Here is a 14,614-nt window from a genome sequence, read left to right as displayed (position 1 = left end):
ATGACGGCAGAAAAAGACCTGCACGGTCCATCCTTTCCTTCAGCATCACTTCCGTTACTTTTCCAATAACTGAAGTGAGGCTTACCGGCCTGTAGTTTCCAGCTTCTTCCCTATCACCACTTTTGTGAAGTGGGACCACATCTGCTGTTCTCCAATCCCATGGAACCTCTCCCGTCTCCAAGGATTTATTAAACAAATCTTTAAGAGGACTCGCCAGAACCTCTCTGAGCTCCCTCAATATCCTGGGGTGGATCCCGTCCGGTCCCACGGCTTTGTCCACCTTTAGATTTTCAAGTTGTTCATACACATTCTCTTCTGTGAACATTGCTATATCCACTCCATTCTCATTCGTGCTTTTGCCAGTCAATCACGGTCCTTCTCCAGGATTTTCTTCTGTGAAAGCAGAACAAAAGTATCTGTTTAGCAAATTTGCTTTTTCTTCATCATTATCTACATAGCGGTTTGCAGCATCTTTCAGTCTCACAATTCCCTTTTTAGTCTTCCTCCTTTCACTAATATACCTGAAGAAATTCATCTTTCAAAATCTACTATGCTTCAATTAAACATACTTTTGTCACTGTTGTTACAGAACGGAGCTATGGTGTAAACTGGGAGAACTGGAGAGGGAAGGAATAGAATAATGAGGACAATTGCTTGAAGAATTAGCTGATGGCTCAGCTTTGCCATATGGAACTGGTTCTTGCACCTAAAAGGTTCTGCTCACTGCCCTGGGAGTGGCTCAAGGCCACGGAACCTGCCCAAAGGGGCCCGTGATCCATTCTCTGAACCAGACTGTCATCCCCCAAACTAGGCTAGACCAGGTCTTTGGGCAACAACACCCAGCCAATATGTTTTCTAAGATAGCCATAACGAATGTGTGTTAGATAGTTGTGAATATGATGGAGGCAGTATATGCAACTCTATCTCACCCCGAAAATTAGACTGGCTGGAGTGTCCTGAGGGCTGATATCGCTGATATCTCACCTTGCATCCAAACCAAAGTTTCAGCGTGCTTGTCTGACATTGCTGTCTGGATGTCTCAACGCCACCTGAAATTAAATATGACCAAAACCGAGCTTCTCATTTCCCCCCCCAAACCCACCTCCCCTCCCCGCTCCCCCCGTTTTCTATTTCTGTTGATGGCTCTCTCATTCTCCCTGTCTCCTCAGCTCGAAACCTTGGGGTCATCTTTGACTCTTCTCTCTCCTTCTCTGCTCATATCCAGCAGATTGCCAAGACCTGTCGTTTCTTTCTTTACAACATCCGTAAAATCCGCCCCTTCCTTTCCGAGCACTCTACCAAAACCCTCATCCACACCCTTGTCACCTCTCGTTTAGACTACTGCAATCTGCTTTTTGCTGGCCTCCCACTTAGTCACCTCTCCCCTCTCCAGTCGGTTCAAACTCTGCTGCCCGTCTCGTCTTCCGCCAGGGTCGCTTTACTCATACTACCCCTCTCCTCAAGACCCTTCACTGGCTCCCTATCCGTTTTCGCATCCTGTTCAAACTTCTTCTACTAACCTATAAATGTACTCACTCTGCTGCTCCCCAGTATCTCTCCACACTCGTCCTTCCCTACACCCCTTCCCGTGCACTCCGCTCCATGGATAAATCCTTCTTATCTGTTCCCTTCTCCACTACTGCCAACTCCAGACTTCGCGCCTTCTGTCTCGCTGCACCCTACGCCTGGAATAAACTTCCTGAGCCCCTAAGTCTTACCCCATCCTTGGCCACCTTTAAATCTAGACTGAAAGCCCACCTCTTTAACATTGCTTTTGACTCGTAACCACTTGTAACCACTCGCCTCCACCTACCCTCCTCTCTTCCTTCCCGTTCACATTAATTGGCTTGATTTGCTTACTTTATTTATTTTTTGTCTATTAGATTGTAAGCTCTTTGAGCAGGGACTGTCTTTCTTCTATGTTTGTGCAGCGCTGCGTACGCCTTGTAGCGCTATAGAAATGCTAAATAGTAGTAGTAGTAGTAGTGAGTTGAGAATCACTTGGCTAGATAAGGAGAAGGTAAAACAGTCAGCAGTAGATTGTCCATTTTCAGTATGGGTGGATGGTGGGATGAGTTCGGTTGTCTATGCACCTCTTCCTCTCTCCCCCATTAGCCTTCTCCCACTGCCAGCAACTTGTATCCCTCTCTTTTCTCTGTTTCTCCCCCTCCCTTCCCTCCATCATCCAGCTCCATTACCATTTAGCATCTCTGGTCTGTTAAATTTCTTTGGTGGTGCAATCACACCACTGCTTCTACACAAAGGCCTCCATTATACATACAGTCAACTAGGGAAAAAGTGGCACTGGAGAAAGGATCTGCTGTTCTGTGGCAGAGACAGACGTACTGTGTGATCATTGAATGAACCAACAGTAAAGGTGCATCAGAAGCAAGAAGGACTACAGGTTTGTGTTAAGGTGTTGAGAACCTGTAACGTAATGAAAGAAGATGGGATTTGATATACTGCCTTTCTGTGATTACAATCAAAGTACCGTAGTTTACACATTATATACGGGCAATGGAGAGTTAGGTAACTAGCCCCAGGGCCGCCGAGAGGGGGGTGGGGGTGGGGCAAAATTCCCCGGGCCGAGCCTCCAAGGGGGGCCCGGCGCTGGGGTCAAGCCGCCGGCGCTGCAGTTCCCGGTCTCACCTGCCTGCCTCCTCGGCTCTGGGCCCCCTTCATTCAAAGTGGCAGTCGCAGATTGCGTCTCTTCTGGCCTTCCCTCCCTGTGTCCCGCCCTCGTGGAAACTGGAAGTTACATCAGACGAGGGCGGGACACAGGGAGGGAAGGCCAGAAGAGATGCGATCTGCGACTGCCACTTTGAATGAAGGGGGACCGGAGCCGTGGAGGCAGGCAGGTGAGACCGGGGACTGCATCGGCGGGGGGAGCGACGGGGGGTGGCAGCGGGGGGCAGAGGCGGGGCGGCCTTGCCCCGGGCCCGGCCTAGTCTCTCGGCGGCCCTGACTAGCCCAGGGTCACAAGGGGCTGTAGTTGGAATCAAACCCACTTCCCCAGGTTCTCAGGCCACTGCACTGACCATTAGGCTACTCCTCCCTAGGCCAAGCTATCAGAATCACATGGATTGTGCTTGAAGTTCACAAGAAACTTTCAGAAATGTCATACCTAGCACAGTCCCAACAGAGACCTGACCTCTAACCTAGAGAGCTCATTCATACATCCAGGATTGGCCAGAATTTCATCATGAGACAGAGGCTGGTCAGCAACGCCAACTATGGTACAAAATCAAGATCAGCCAGAGCCTTAGGCAGTAGAATGCAATGAGCTAAGAGTTAGAATATCAGAAATGAATGATGAAGCTGAACATTTTACGTCTTGGCACACATATATGCTATCAGCAGTCTTTGTCCCCCTCCCCCTCCCCCACCAGATCTGAAATAAAGTCCTCATGTGCAGCACTGGGGGCCCAGGTGCAACCCTGCACATTCATTGCCAAACAGACCCCTGGGTTTTGTGAAAGTGAGTCTTACTGTAATGTCTGGGAGCCCGCTCACACCTGCAGGCCGGTTTTCTGATGAACCTTGGTGAATTTGCATCTGAAATGCAGCTGCCTTGCCTTCTGCAAACCCTTGTTGGCAATGGACCTTTTTTGAATTATTCCTTTTTTTAAACTGAGTAGTAAAATTGAAAACTCACAGTCAATCATTTCTCCCCTTTCCATATTGGTAAGAAGCGTTTTAAAATCAGACCATGAAAAAGACCATGTACAAAAATTATTTTAGAAATTACCCATGAAAAGTCATTTATTTGCCCATATTCTGAACCTAAAGGGAAGTGCAAATTCAGTACAAGGCATACACCTAAATCCTTTTCATGTGCACTAAAGAATCAACTGCACAGAACATGGGGATTTTTAGGAGGGATCAAATTAGCTCATAATATGTTGCAAGATATTTATTGTAAGATAGAAAATCTTGAAAATTCTGTCTGGAATTTGAATTTAGACTCCAGACTCCGTTCCTTTTATCTCGCAGCACCTTATGCCTGGAATGGACTTCCTGAGCCATTACGTCAAGCTCCATCGCCAGCTGCCTTCAAATCCATGCTAAAGGCCTACCTGTTTGATGCTGCTTTTAATTCCTAACTTGTCACCTGCTCGTAACCTTTATCTTGTCTTCCTCTCTTCAATAGTCCCCTTTTCCCTATGTGTCCTATCTGTCTGTCCTACCCTTATCCCTTATTTGTCCTGTCTGTCTGTCCTGATTTAGATTGTAAGCTCTTTTGAGCAGGAACTGTCTTTTCTTCATGTTCAATTGTGAAGCGCTGCGTATCACTGGTAGCGCTGTAGAAATGATTTGTAGTAGTAGAAGCCTGCCCTTGCAGATCAGCAACGCGGCCGCGCAGGCTTCTGTTTCTGTGAGTCTGACGTCCTGCACATACGTATGTGCAGGACGTCAGACTCACAGAAACAGAAGCCTGCGCGGCCGCGTTGCTGATCTGCAAGGGCAGGCTTCTACATGGAATGTTGCTAGTGGAATAGCAACATTAAGATTCCATGTAGAATCTCAAACAGTAGCAACATTTCAGAATCTCAAATAGTAGCAACTGCAACATTCCATGTAGAATCTCAAATAGTAGCAACATTCCATTTCGAATCATTCCTATGTGTCCTGTCTGTCCTACCCTTATCCTGTCTGTCTGTCTGTCCTGATTTAGATTGTAAGCTCTTTTGAGCAGGGACTGTCTTTTCTTCATGTTCAATTGTGAAGCGCTGCGTACGACTGGTAGCGCTATAGAAATGATTTGTTTGTAGTAGTAGTAGTAGTCATTCACATAAACTATAATCTTATCCCACAACTTGTGAGTATATCCAAACACATTTCTCCAATCTCAATAATTCACAAAAAACCATAAATGGGAAGAGAATGCCTCAACAGACCCCCCCATAAAAGCAATGCTTATAACCAGCAACAGAGTTCTCAGTGTCATCATAGGCCGAAAAAACCTTCCATAATGCAAAAATCTCTAATTCGACATTTCATAAAACTTTTAAACACACTTAACTTAAAAGTGCTGTGACGCCTTCTGCGACTTTAGTAAAAGGGCCCCTTATTTATTTTTGTTACATTTGTACCCCGCGCTTTCCCACTCATGGCAGGCTCAATGTGGCTTACATGGGGCAATGGAGGGTTAAGTGACTTGCCCAGAGTCACAAGGAGCTGCCTGTGCCTGAAGTGGGAATTGAACTCAGTTCCTCAGGACCAAAGTCCACCACCCTAACCACTAGGCCCCTTAGTTACCTCACTAGTTATTCCCATCTCTAGATCATTTATAAATATGTTTAAAAGCACCAGTCCCAGCACAGACCCCTGGGGAACCCCACTAAATACCCTTCTCCATTGAGAATACTGACCATTTAACCCCACTCTCTGTTTCCTATCCTTCAACCAGTTTTTAATCCACAATAGGACATTTCCTCCTATCCCATGACCCTCCAATTTCCTCTGTAGCCTTTCATGAGGTAGCTTGTCAAACGCCTTTTGAAAATCCAGATACACAATATCTACCGGCTCACCTTTATCCATACGTTTATTCACCCCTTCAAAGAAATTTAGTAGATTGGGTGAGGCAAGATTTCCCAAAGTCACAAGGAGCTGAGTTGAGAAAAATTAAATAACATGCCTTTAATCACACAATTAATTGCGATAACAATTTTTATTGAAATGCAGCCCTAACCACAAGCTCATTTCAGGGTATACAGAAGCAGTCAGTAGAAAAAGAATAAAATGAAACAGAAAAGAAAATAAGATGATACCTTTTTAATTGGACTAACTTAATACATTTTTTGATTTCAAGGTAGCCCTTCTTCGTCAGATCAGAAATAAGCAAATTTTGATAAGTAACAGCTTATATAAGTGAAACAGCAAAGTATTTCAGTGACAGTCTGAAAGGATGAGGGAAGGGTGGGCTAGGTGAGAAACAGAGAGGGCTGAGAGGATGGCGGACAGGGAGATATGCATGGTGATCAGAGGGTGACAAAGCAGTGACATTTCATGGTTTATAATGGGCTAGAAAACCTAGATCTTTGTTCTGTCTGGTGGGTGTCAAAATATTTAATCATTTTGACTTCAAAGGTCTTGAGTTCCTGTACTGTTTTAAAGTTCCCCTTAAGTATTCTTACCACAAAATCATTAGTACAGTGTTCTGGTTTTGTAAAGTGCTGTCCCACAGAGGTAACATCCTGTTTTGCACTTGCGTTTTTCATATGATGTCTATGTAAAGGTAAAGGCAACAGTCCACACCATTAAACTTTGGGGCCATGTAGGGTAGACGGAAGAAACTTCTTCAAGGCCTTACTTTTGAGGACCTCCTCTGGCATTACAGTCATGCAAATACAAAGCCCAAATAAGAATAGCCATCCAGTACAGAAGGCAAAATATTTACTCAGCAGGTTCTTCAAAACAGAAGAAAACCCAAAAAATGTGAAAATTTGTCTTTATGATTTTATTTACGTACTGCCTGAAGCCATTGAAGCGGAGTACAATCAGGTACTGTAGGCATTTTTCTGTCCCTGGAGGGCTCACAGTCTGAGTTTGTACCTGAGGCAAAAGAGGTTATCAGGGCAACTTTTAAACAGGTGCCCGGAAAATACATGCCAACTTCCGTAAACTAATAAAGACCCATCTCTTCGACAAGATATACCACAAAGACCAAAATATGTGACACTCCCAAATATACCCAGAAATGTTAATAATGCCTTCTGTTATATTACTATCATGTATTCCACTACCATGTAACCCCAAATCCTTCTGTAACAACAAATGTCTTTTCTCTTCTCTTTTCCATTATCCATGATGTATTGTAAGCCACATTGAGCCTGCAAAGAGGTGGGAAAGTGTGGGATACAAATGCAATAAATAAATAAATAAATAATCGACAGTGATATGCATGTATGCACTAGATACTGCTCTATAAGGTAGCCTAATTCTATAGCACATAATTGCATAGGGGGCAGAACATGGAAAGTCCATGGGCTTTTGACCAAACAACATGCACAACTTAGAGAATACTATCAGTCGTGTGCATTGATTGACTTCTCAAATATCTTGGACTCCAGTATCAACGTTACATGGGGTCCTACAGTGTGCCTTCTTTGACAGGAGCTAACCTTCCATAGGGAAGGGTAATGGTCTAGTGGTTAGGGTGGTGGACTTTGGCCCTGGGGAACTGGGTTCGATTTCCACTGCAGGCACAGGCAGCTCCTTGTGACTCTGGGCAAGTCACTTAACCCTCTATTGCCCCATGTAAGCCGCATTGAGCCTGCCTTGAGTGGGAAAGCGCGGGGGATACAAATGTAACAAAAATAAAATAGATACTATTGGAGATTCTACATGGAATGTTGCTACTATTGCAGATTCTACATGGAATGTTGCTATTCCACTAGCAACATTCCATGTAGAAGGCTGCGCAGGCTTCTGTTTCTGTGAGTCTGACGTCAGACTCACAGAAGCAGAAGCCTGCGTGGCCACGTTGGTGATCTGCAAGGGCCGACTTCTACATGGAATGTTGCTAGTGGAATAGCACCATTCCATGTAGAATCTCAAATAGTAGCAACAGTGGAGGAGTGGCCTAGTGGTTAGGGTGGTGGACTTTGGTCCTGGGGTACTGAGTTTGATTCCTACTTCAGACACAGGCTGCTCCTTGTGACTCTGGGCACCTCACTTAACCCTCCATTGCCCCATGTAAGCTGCATTGAGCCTGCCACGAGTGGGAAAGCGCAGGGTACAAATAAAAAAAGAAATGTATATATATATATACTGTATGCTGCTGGGCTCTACCTTGCCAGTACTGGATGATGGAATAAATCAACCTTTCACAACTGAAAGGTGGGGAGAGGGTATTTGAGGTTTAAATCTGGACAATTCGGTGCTGGTGAGCTCATGTACAAAATGACTGTTGGATACTTTGACGATGTTTATATATTAAACTTTTTAAAGGCTAAGTAAAATAATGCAAAAGAATATAAATAATGTTGCTCATCTCACGGATGGATGGTCTAAAATTAAAGGCCCTGCAAACACGTCACTGGTTATGGGTACAGATCACATTAAGTTCAAATTCTTTATACTGCTTTAGAAATGTCAGCGGGGCTTGGCTCCTTCTTACTTGAGAAAAAAAGTGATAATATCCTGCCTCCCTTCTAAGACTTTAATATCAACAGAATAATTTATTCTCTATTTGACTGCTCTGAAGGAGGTGAAGCTTCAGCCGCAATAAGACAACTCTGTGAAACGTCTCATAAGGCCTATCTGAGAAGCAGTCGATCTGGTCAACTTCTGGAAGCTAGGGATCCTCAGAAGTTTAGCGGAGATTGGGTGGCAGAGCCGGTGGGTGGGGGGGGGCAGGGCTAGTGGTTGGGAGGCGGGGCTAGTGCTGGGCAAGACTTCTACGGTCTGTGCCGTGAGGATGGCAGATACTAATCAAGGTCAGGTATACACAAAAGGTAGCACATATGAGCTTATCTTGTTGGGCAGACTGGATGGACCGTGCAGGTCTTTCTCTGCCGTCATCTACTATGTTACTATAGTTACTATCAGGGCTTTTTTGAGGGGGTACTTGGGGGTACTGAGTACCGGCAGCGTATCCACTGTCTGCTAAAATTGACCCATGGAACACAAGTTTTAAATGAAAGAGCTCAGGCTGTACACACCAATTCTGCCTTGTCATAGATTCTGTGACTGGTTGCAGGGGGCCTGGCTATTGTGGGGTGGGTCCCTCAGTAATCACCCCACCCCTGAAGAGTGGCCTTGCAGTTGAGTACCAGCACCTTTTCCATTGTCTACTAAAATCGACCCATGGTCCCTAAGTTTTAATGAAAGAGCTCAGGCTCTACACACCAATTCTGCCTTGTCATAGATTCTGTGACTGGTTGCAGGGGGCCTGGCTATTGTGGGGTGGGTCCCTCAGTAATCACCCCACCCCTGAAGAGTGGCCTTGCAGTTGAGTACCAGTACCTTTTCCATTGTCTACTAAAATCGACCCATGGTCCCTAAGTTTTAATGAAAGAGCTCAGGCTCTACACACCAATTCTGCCTTGTCATAGATTCGGTGACTGGTTGCGGGGGGGCCTGGCTATTATGGGGTGGGTCCCTCAGTAATCACCCCACCCCTGAAGAGTGGCCTTGCAGTTGAGTACCAGCACCTTTTCCATTGTCTACTAAAATCGACCCATAGTCCCTAAGTTTTAATGAAAGAGCTCAGGCTCTACACACCAATTCTGGCTTGTCATAGATTCTGTGACTGGTTGCAGGGGGCCTGGCTGTTATGGGGTGGGTCCGTCAGTGATCACCCCACCCCTGAAGGGTGACCTCGCATTTGAGTACGGCACCTTTTCCATTGTCTGCTAAAATCGACCCAAGGTCCCCAAGATTTAATGAAAGAGCTCAGGCTCTACACACCAATTCTGCCTTGTCATAGATTCTGTGACTGGTTGCAGGGGGCCTGGCTATTGTGGGGTGGGTCCCTCAGTAATCACCCCACCCCTGAAGGGTGGCCTAGCATTTGAGTACCGGCACCTTTTTTGCTAGAAAGAACACACTGGTTACTATGTAGTAAATCCAGGATTATATTCCATGATGGAATTTTTTTTGTTTATACTAATTCTGGCCTATTGAAGTTGGTGCTTTTATTGCCATTTAATTACCAGACCAAGAATGAACAAAATGAGCAAGAATGGAACGTACAAGGTATTCGGGTTTCTATTTCTTAGACCTGGAATAATCTGCCTTTGACTCTTTGTGATATCCTGTTATCGAAAGAATATAAAACTGCGTTAAAACCGTAGCTCTTTTGGCAGGTATTTGGCACTGACCAAGGAGGCAGATGAGGGGCTTTTCCTTTGAGCAACAGTTTTCCTGTGAACTTAGTTATTGATGTAATTGTTCACTTTTTCTTTTTCTATAAATATGGTTTTGATGTTTTCTATTTCTTTCTGTGAATGTTTTCTGTCCTATCACATTCTTTTTCTACCTTTTGAATGCTTAATTTTTGAATGTACACCGCTCAGTTCTACCAGTTAGTTTGGGTGATAAAAGAAAGTTTAAATAAACCATAAACCATCTGTTTTATATTCTTTTATTTCTTTGGGTTTTCGTTGCATTTTATTTTAAGTTGATTAATTGCAATTTTATTCTACTTCTGTTGTAATTTTGATTGTGGTTTACTCATACTACCCCTCTCCTCAAGTCCCTTCACTGGCTCCCTATCCGTTTTCGCATCCTGTTCAAACTTCTTCTACTAACCTATAAATGTACTCACTCTGCTGCTCCCCAGTATCTCTCCACACTCGTCCTTCCCTACACCCCTTCCCGTGCACTCCGCTCCATGGATAAATCCTTCTTATCTGTTCCCTTCTCCACTACTGCCAACTCCAGACTTCGCGCCTTCTCTCTCGCTGCACCCTACGCCTGGAATAAACTTCCTGAGCCCCTACGTCTTGCCCCATCCTTGGCCACCTTTAAATCTAGACTGAAAGCCCACCTCTTTAACATTGCTTTTGACTCGTAACCACTTGTAACCACTTGCCTCCACCTACCCTCCTCTTCTCCTTCCTGTACACATTAATTGATTTGATTTGCTTACTTTATTTATTTTTTGTCTATTAGATTGTAACCTCTTTGAGCAGGGACTGTCTTTCTTCTATGTTTGTGCAGCACTGTGTATGCCTTGTAGCGCTATAGAAATGCTAAATAGTAGTAGTAGTAGTAATAGCCGGGGTCTAAAACAAAGGGGGTTGATCACTTAGTGGCTCAGGGACCCTCACAACCAGCTAGTATTTCAGAGTATCCGCAATGAATATGCATGGAATGTATTGGCATCATTCTGGGTTTCTAAGGTGTGCAAATTTATCTCATGCATACGTCATGGACAGGGCCGCCAAGAGACTAGGCCGGGCCCGGGGCAAGGCCACCCCACCTCCGCCCCCCTGCCGCTGCCGCCCCCCGTCGCACCCCCGCTGCTGCAGTCCCCAGTCACACCCCCGCCGCTGCAGTCCCCGGTCTCACCTGCCTGCCTCCACGGCTCCGGGCCCCCTGCATTCAAAGCGGCAGACGCAGATTGCCTCTCTTGAGTCGCAGATCGCCTCTCTTCTGGCCTTCCCTCCCTGTGTCCCACCCTCGTCTGATGTAACGTCCGGTTTCCGTGAAGGCCGGACAAAGGGAGGGAAGGCCCGAAGGGAGGCGATCTGTGACTGCCGCTTCGAATGCTTGGGGCCCGGAGCCGAGCAGGCAGGCAGGTGAGACCGGGAACTGCAGCACCAGTGGCCTGACCCTGGAGCCGGGCCCCCCTTGGAGGCCAGAGATGGAGCTTGACGTACCGGCTCAGGAAGTCTATTCCAGGCGTATGGTGCAGCAAGATAAAAGGAACGGAGTCTGGAGTTAGCGGTGGAGGAGAAGGGTGCAGATAAGAGAGATTTACCCAGTGAACAGAGTTCCCGGGGAGGAATATAGGGAGAGATGAGAGTGGAGAGGTACTGAGGAGCTGCAGAGTGAATGCACTTGTAAGTCACTAAGAAGAGTTTGAACTGTATGCAGAAATGGATAGGGAGCCGATGAAGAGGAGAGGGCTAATATGAGCAATCTTAGGTATTTTTGCCAAGGGAAAAAAAAAGAGAGAGAGACATCTGAAAGACTGTGGCCCAGATGAAGCAAAATATTTGTCTCATTTTGTGTCCATGGGGAAAAAAATGCTTTGTACATTTGGCCCACGGGGCGGCCCAGTGGACCCTGGTCATTAGAGAGAGAGGCTAAGCCTGTTCTAATATGGGCTGTTGCTAGGAGGAAAAGGTCTATTGTTCAAGGTGCTGAAGAGATATTGTGTAACAGGTCAGAAATCTGAAGTCTTTGTTGAGTTTTTATCACTCTGTAACACATCAGTTGTGCACATTGCTTGCTTATGGCTGGACATTGAACCTTGTCGCTTCCTAGTGGTGGATCTCCTGCATCACTGAGTCAAACCTTCCCCACATTCACTTTTTCCAAACTTCTCCATAAAGAAATAGCCCAGCACCATCTTCTAAGAATTGTTTATGCAGAAAAGCTTTCTAACTTTCCTTCCTAGGGGACAAGGCACCATTTCATGTGCTCTCTTAAGGCATCATCAAACATTTCCTCATTAGATAATATAAAACCCAGCATAATGATTTAGGTCCCTGAGCCACCATCCCTGTAGCAGCTCAGCAAAGCAGTCCGTGAGGTTGGCCAGCTCCCTTCAATAACAACTTTAACAATGTGGAGTATTTTCGGTGTGTCCCTGAAGGAATGTGCTTTGGTGGTTTGATGAGGCAAAGATGTGGAAATTTGTTTTGCATCTCTTAAGATTGTAACTTTAGTCTCCACAACAGATCAAGTCAGGGTTTCCAACTTACAGGTTCCTAAGGGAAACTTAGCCCAGCCCAAACTCTTTCTCTGCCGTTACAAAGCATGCTGGAACTTGAAGTCCTGTTTAACGGCAATAATCAGGACAACAAACCCCAAAGCTCCCTGAACTGTGGATAGGGTTCCAAAAGACAAGGCTTCCCCAACCTGTCCAGGGGAACCCCACAGCCACTCAGGTGTCCAGCATACCCACAATGAACACTGTAGCCCCTTTTCTGGGTACTCGTGTTAGACTAAGGGGTCCTTTTACTAAGATGCGCTGAAAAATGACTTCCGGTAGTGTAGGCACTGGTTTTGGGCACGCGCCAATCTATTTTTCAGTGCGCCTATTAAAAAAGGCCTTTTTAAAATTTTTGATGTGCGGCAAAATCAAAATTGGCACATGTTCATTTTGGGTCTGAGACCTCACCGCCATCCATTGACCTAGCGGTAAAGTCTCACACGGTAATCGTGCGGTAATGACCTAGGCGCGTCAAATGCCACTTGGCGCGTGTCCGATATGTGCAGCCGAAAATAAAAATTCTTTTTCAGATGCACGTATCGTGCCAAAATTGAAATTACCACAAGAGCCACGCAGTAGCCGGGTGGTAACTCCATTTTGGCGCACGTTGGGCACGCGTAGATGCTTACGCAGCTTAGTAAAAGGGCCCCTAAGAGCTCATTTAATTCCAAGTCTCTGTTCCATAAACTGTTTCCACAACATGTCATGGAATTCGACTCTGGAATTCATTGCCGGAGAATGTGGTTAAGGCGGTTAGCTTAGCAGAGTTTAAGAAAGGTTTGGACGGCTTCCTGAAGGAAAAGGCCATAGAATGTTATTAAACGGACGTAGGGAAAAATCCACTATTCCTGGGACAAGCAGTACAAAATGCTTTGCTCCGTGGATCTTGTCGGGTGATTGTGACCTGGATTGGCCACTGTCGGAGACAGGGTGCTGGGCTAGATGGACCTTTGGTCTGTCCCAGTGTGGCGATGCTTATGTCTTATGAGGGGAAGGGATTTTTCATGTCAGGGCCTAAGGCAGGGATTCTCAACTTAGTCCTTAAGACACACTCAGCCAGTCAGGTTTTCAGAACACCCACAGTTAATATGCATGAGCAATTTGCATACAACAGAGGCAGTGCATCTAAATTTCTCTCGTGCATATTCATTGTGGATAACCTGAAAATCTGACTGGCTGGGTGTGTCCTGGGTTGAGAACCCCTGGCCTAAGGTGTAATGATACTAACTCAAGGAAACATTTCAGACAATTTTAATGTTTTCCAAAATAAAATATTTACTGTATAAATGTTCATGAGATAAACAGAGCAAGTTCCGATGCAGCTTTAGAATACACAGAGGCAACAAAGTGGAACAGGGATTAGATCGGGGTTCTCAACCCAGTCCTCGGGACACATCTAGTCAGTCAGATTTTCAGGATATCCACAACGAATATTCATGAGATAGATTTGCATACAGTGCCTCTATTGTGTGCAGATTTTCTCTCACGCACGTTTATTCATATTTTGGGGGGTGGGAGGGGTGTCAGTGATCACTGGGGGAAATATTGGTGGGGTCACCCCTTATTCATCCCTGTGGTCATCTGGTCATTTAGGGCACCTTTTTGGGCCTTATTCATTCTGAAAACAGGTCTAGACCAGACATAGTGGATGATGGCAGATAAAGACCAGTACAGTCCATCCAGTCGGCCTGAGTAGATAAACTCATTACATCAAGGTATGAGGTGATACAACATATGTATACCTGATCTTAATTTGTTCAGGCTATTTTTAGGGCATAGACCTTAGAAGTCTGTCGAGCACTGACCTTGTTCTAAAACTTCTGAAGTTGCCCTTAAAAAGCTCCAGTCCAGCCCATCTGTGAGAGTGGTGGATACTTGGATAGCCCTCCCGCAGGAGGTGGTGGAGAGGAAAACGGTAACGGAATTCAAACATGCGTGGGATAAATATAAAGGAATCCTCCTCAGAAGGAAGGGATCCCCAGAAGCTTAGCCGGTGGTGGGAGGCAGGGCGGGTGGTTGGGAGGGGGGGATAGTGCTGGGCAGACTTATACGGTCTGTGCCCTGAAAAAGACAGGTACAAATCAAGGTAAGGTATACACAAAAAATGGCACATGTGAGTTTATCTTGTTGGGCAGACTGGGTGGACCGTGCAGGTCTTTTTCTGCCATCATCTACTATGTTACTATGTTACTATCCATCCAGGGCACAGACCTTAGAAGT

The sequence above is a fragment of the Microcaecilia unicolor genome, chromosome 10 (genome assembly GCF_901765095.1).
Source record: "Microcaecilia unicolor chromosome 10, aMicUni1.1, whole genome shotgun sequence".
In the NCBI taxonomy this organism is placed as follows: Eukaryota; Metazoa; Chordata; class Amphibia; order Gymnophiona; family Siphonopidae; genus Microcaecilia; species Microcaecilia unicolor.
Note: the sequence above shows the minus strand (reverse complement) of the source record.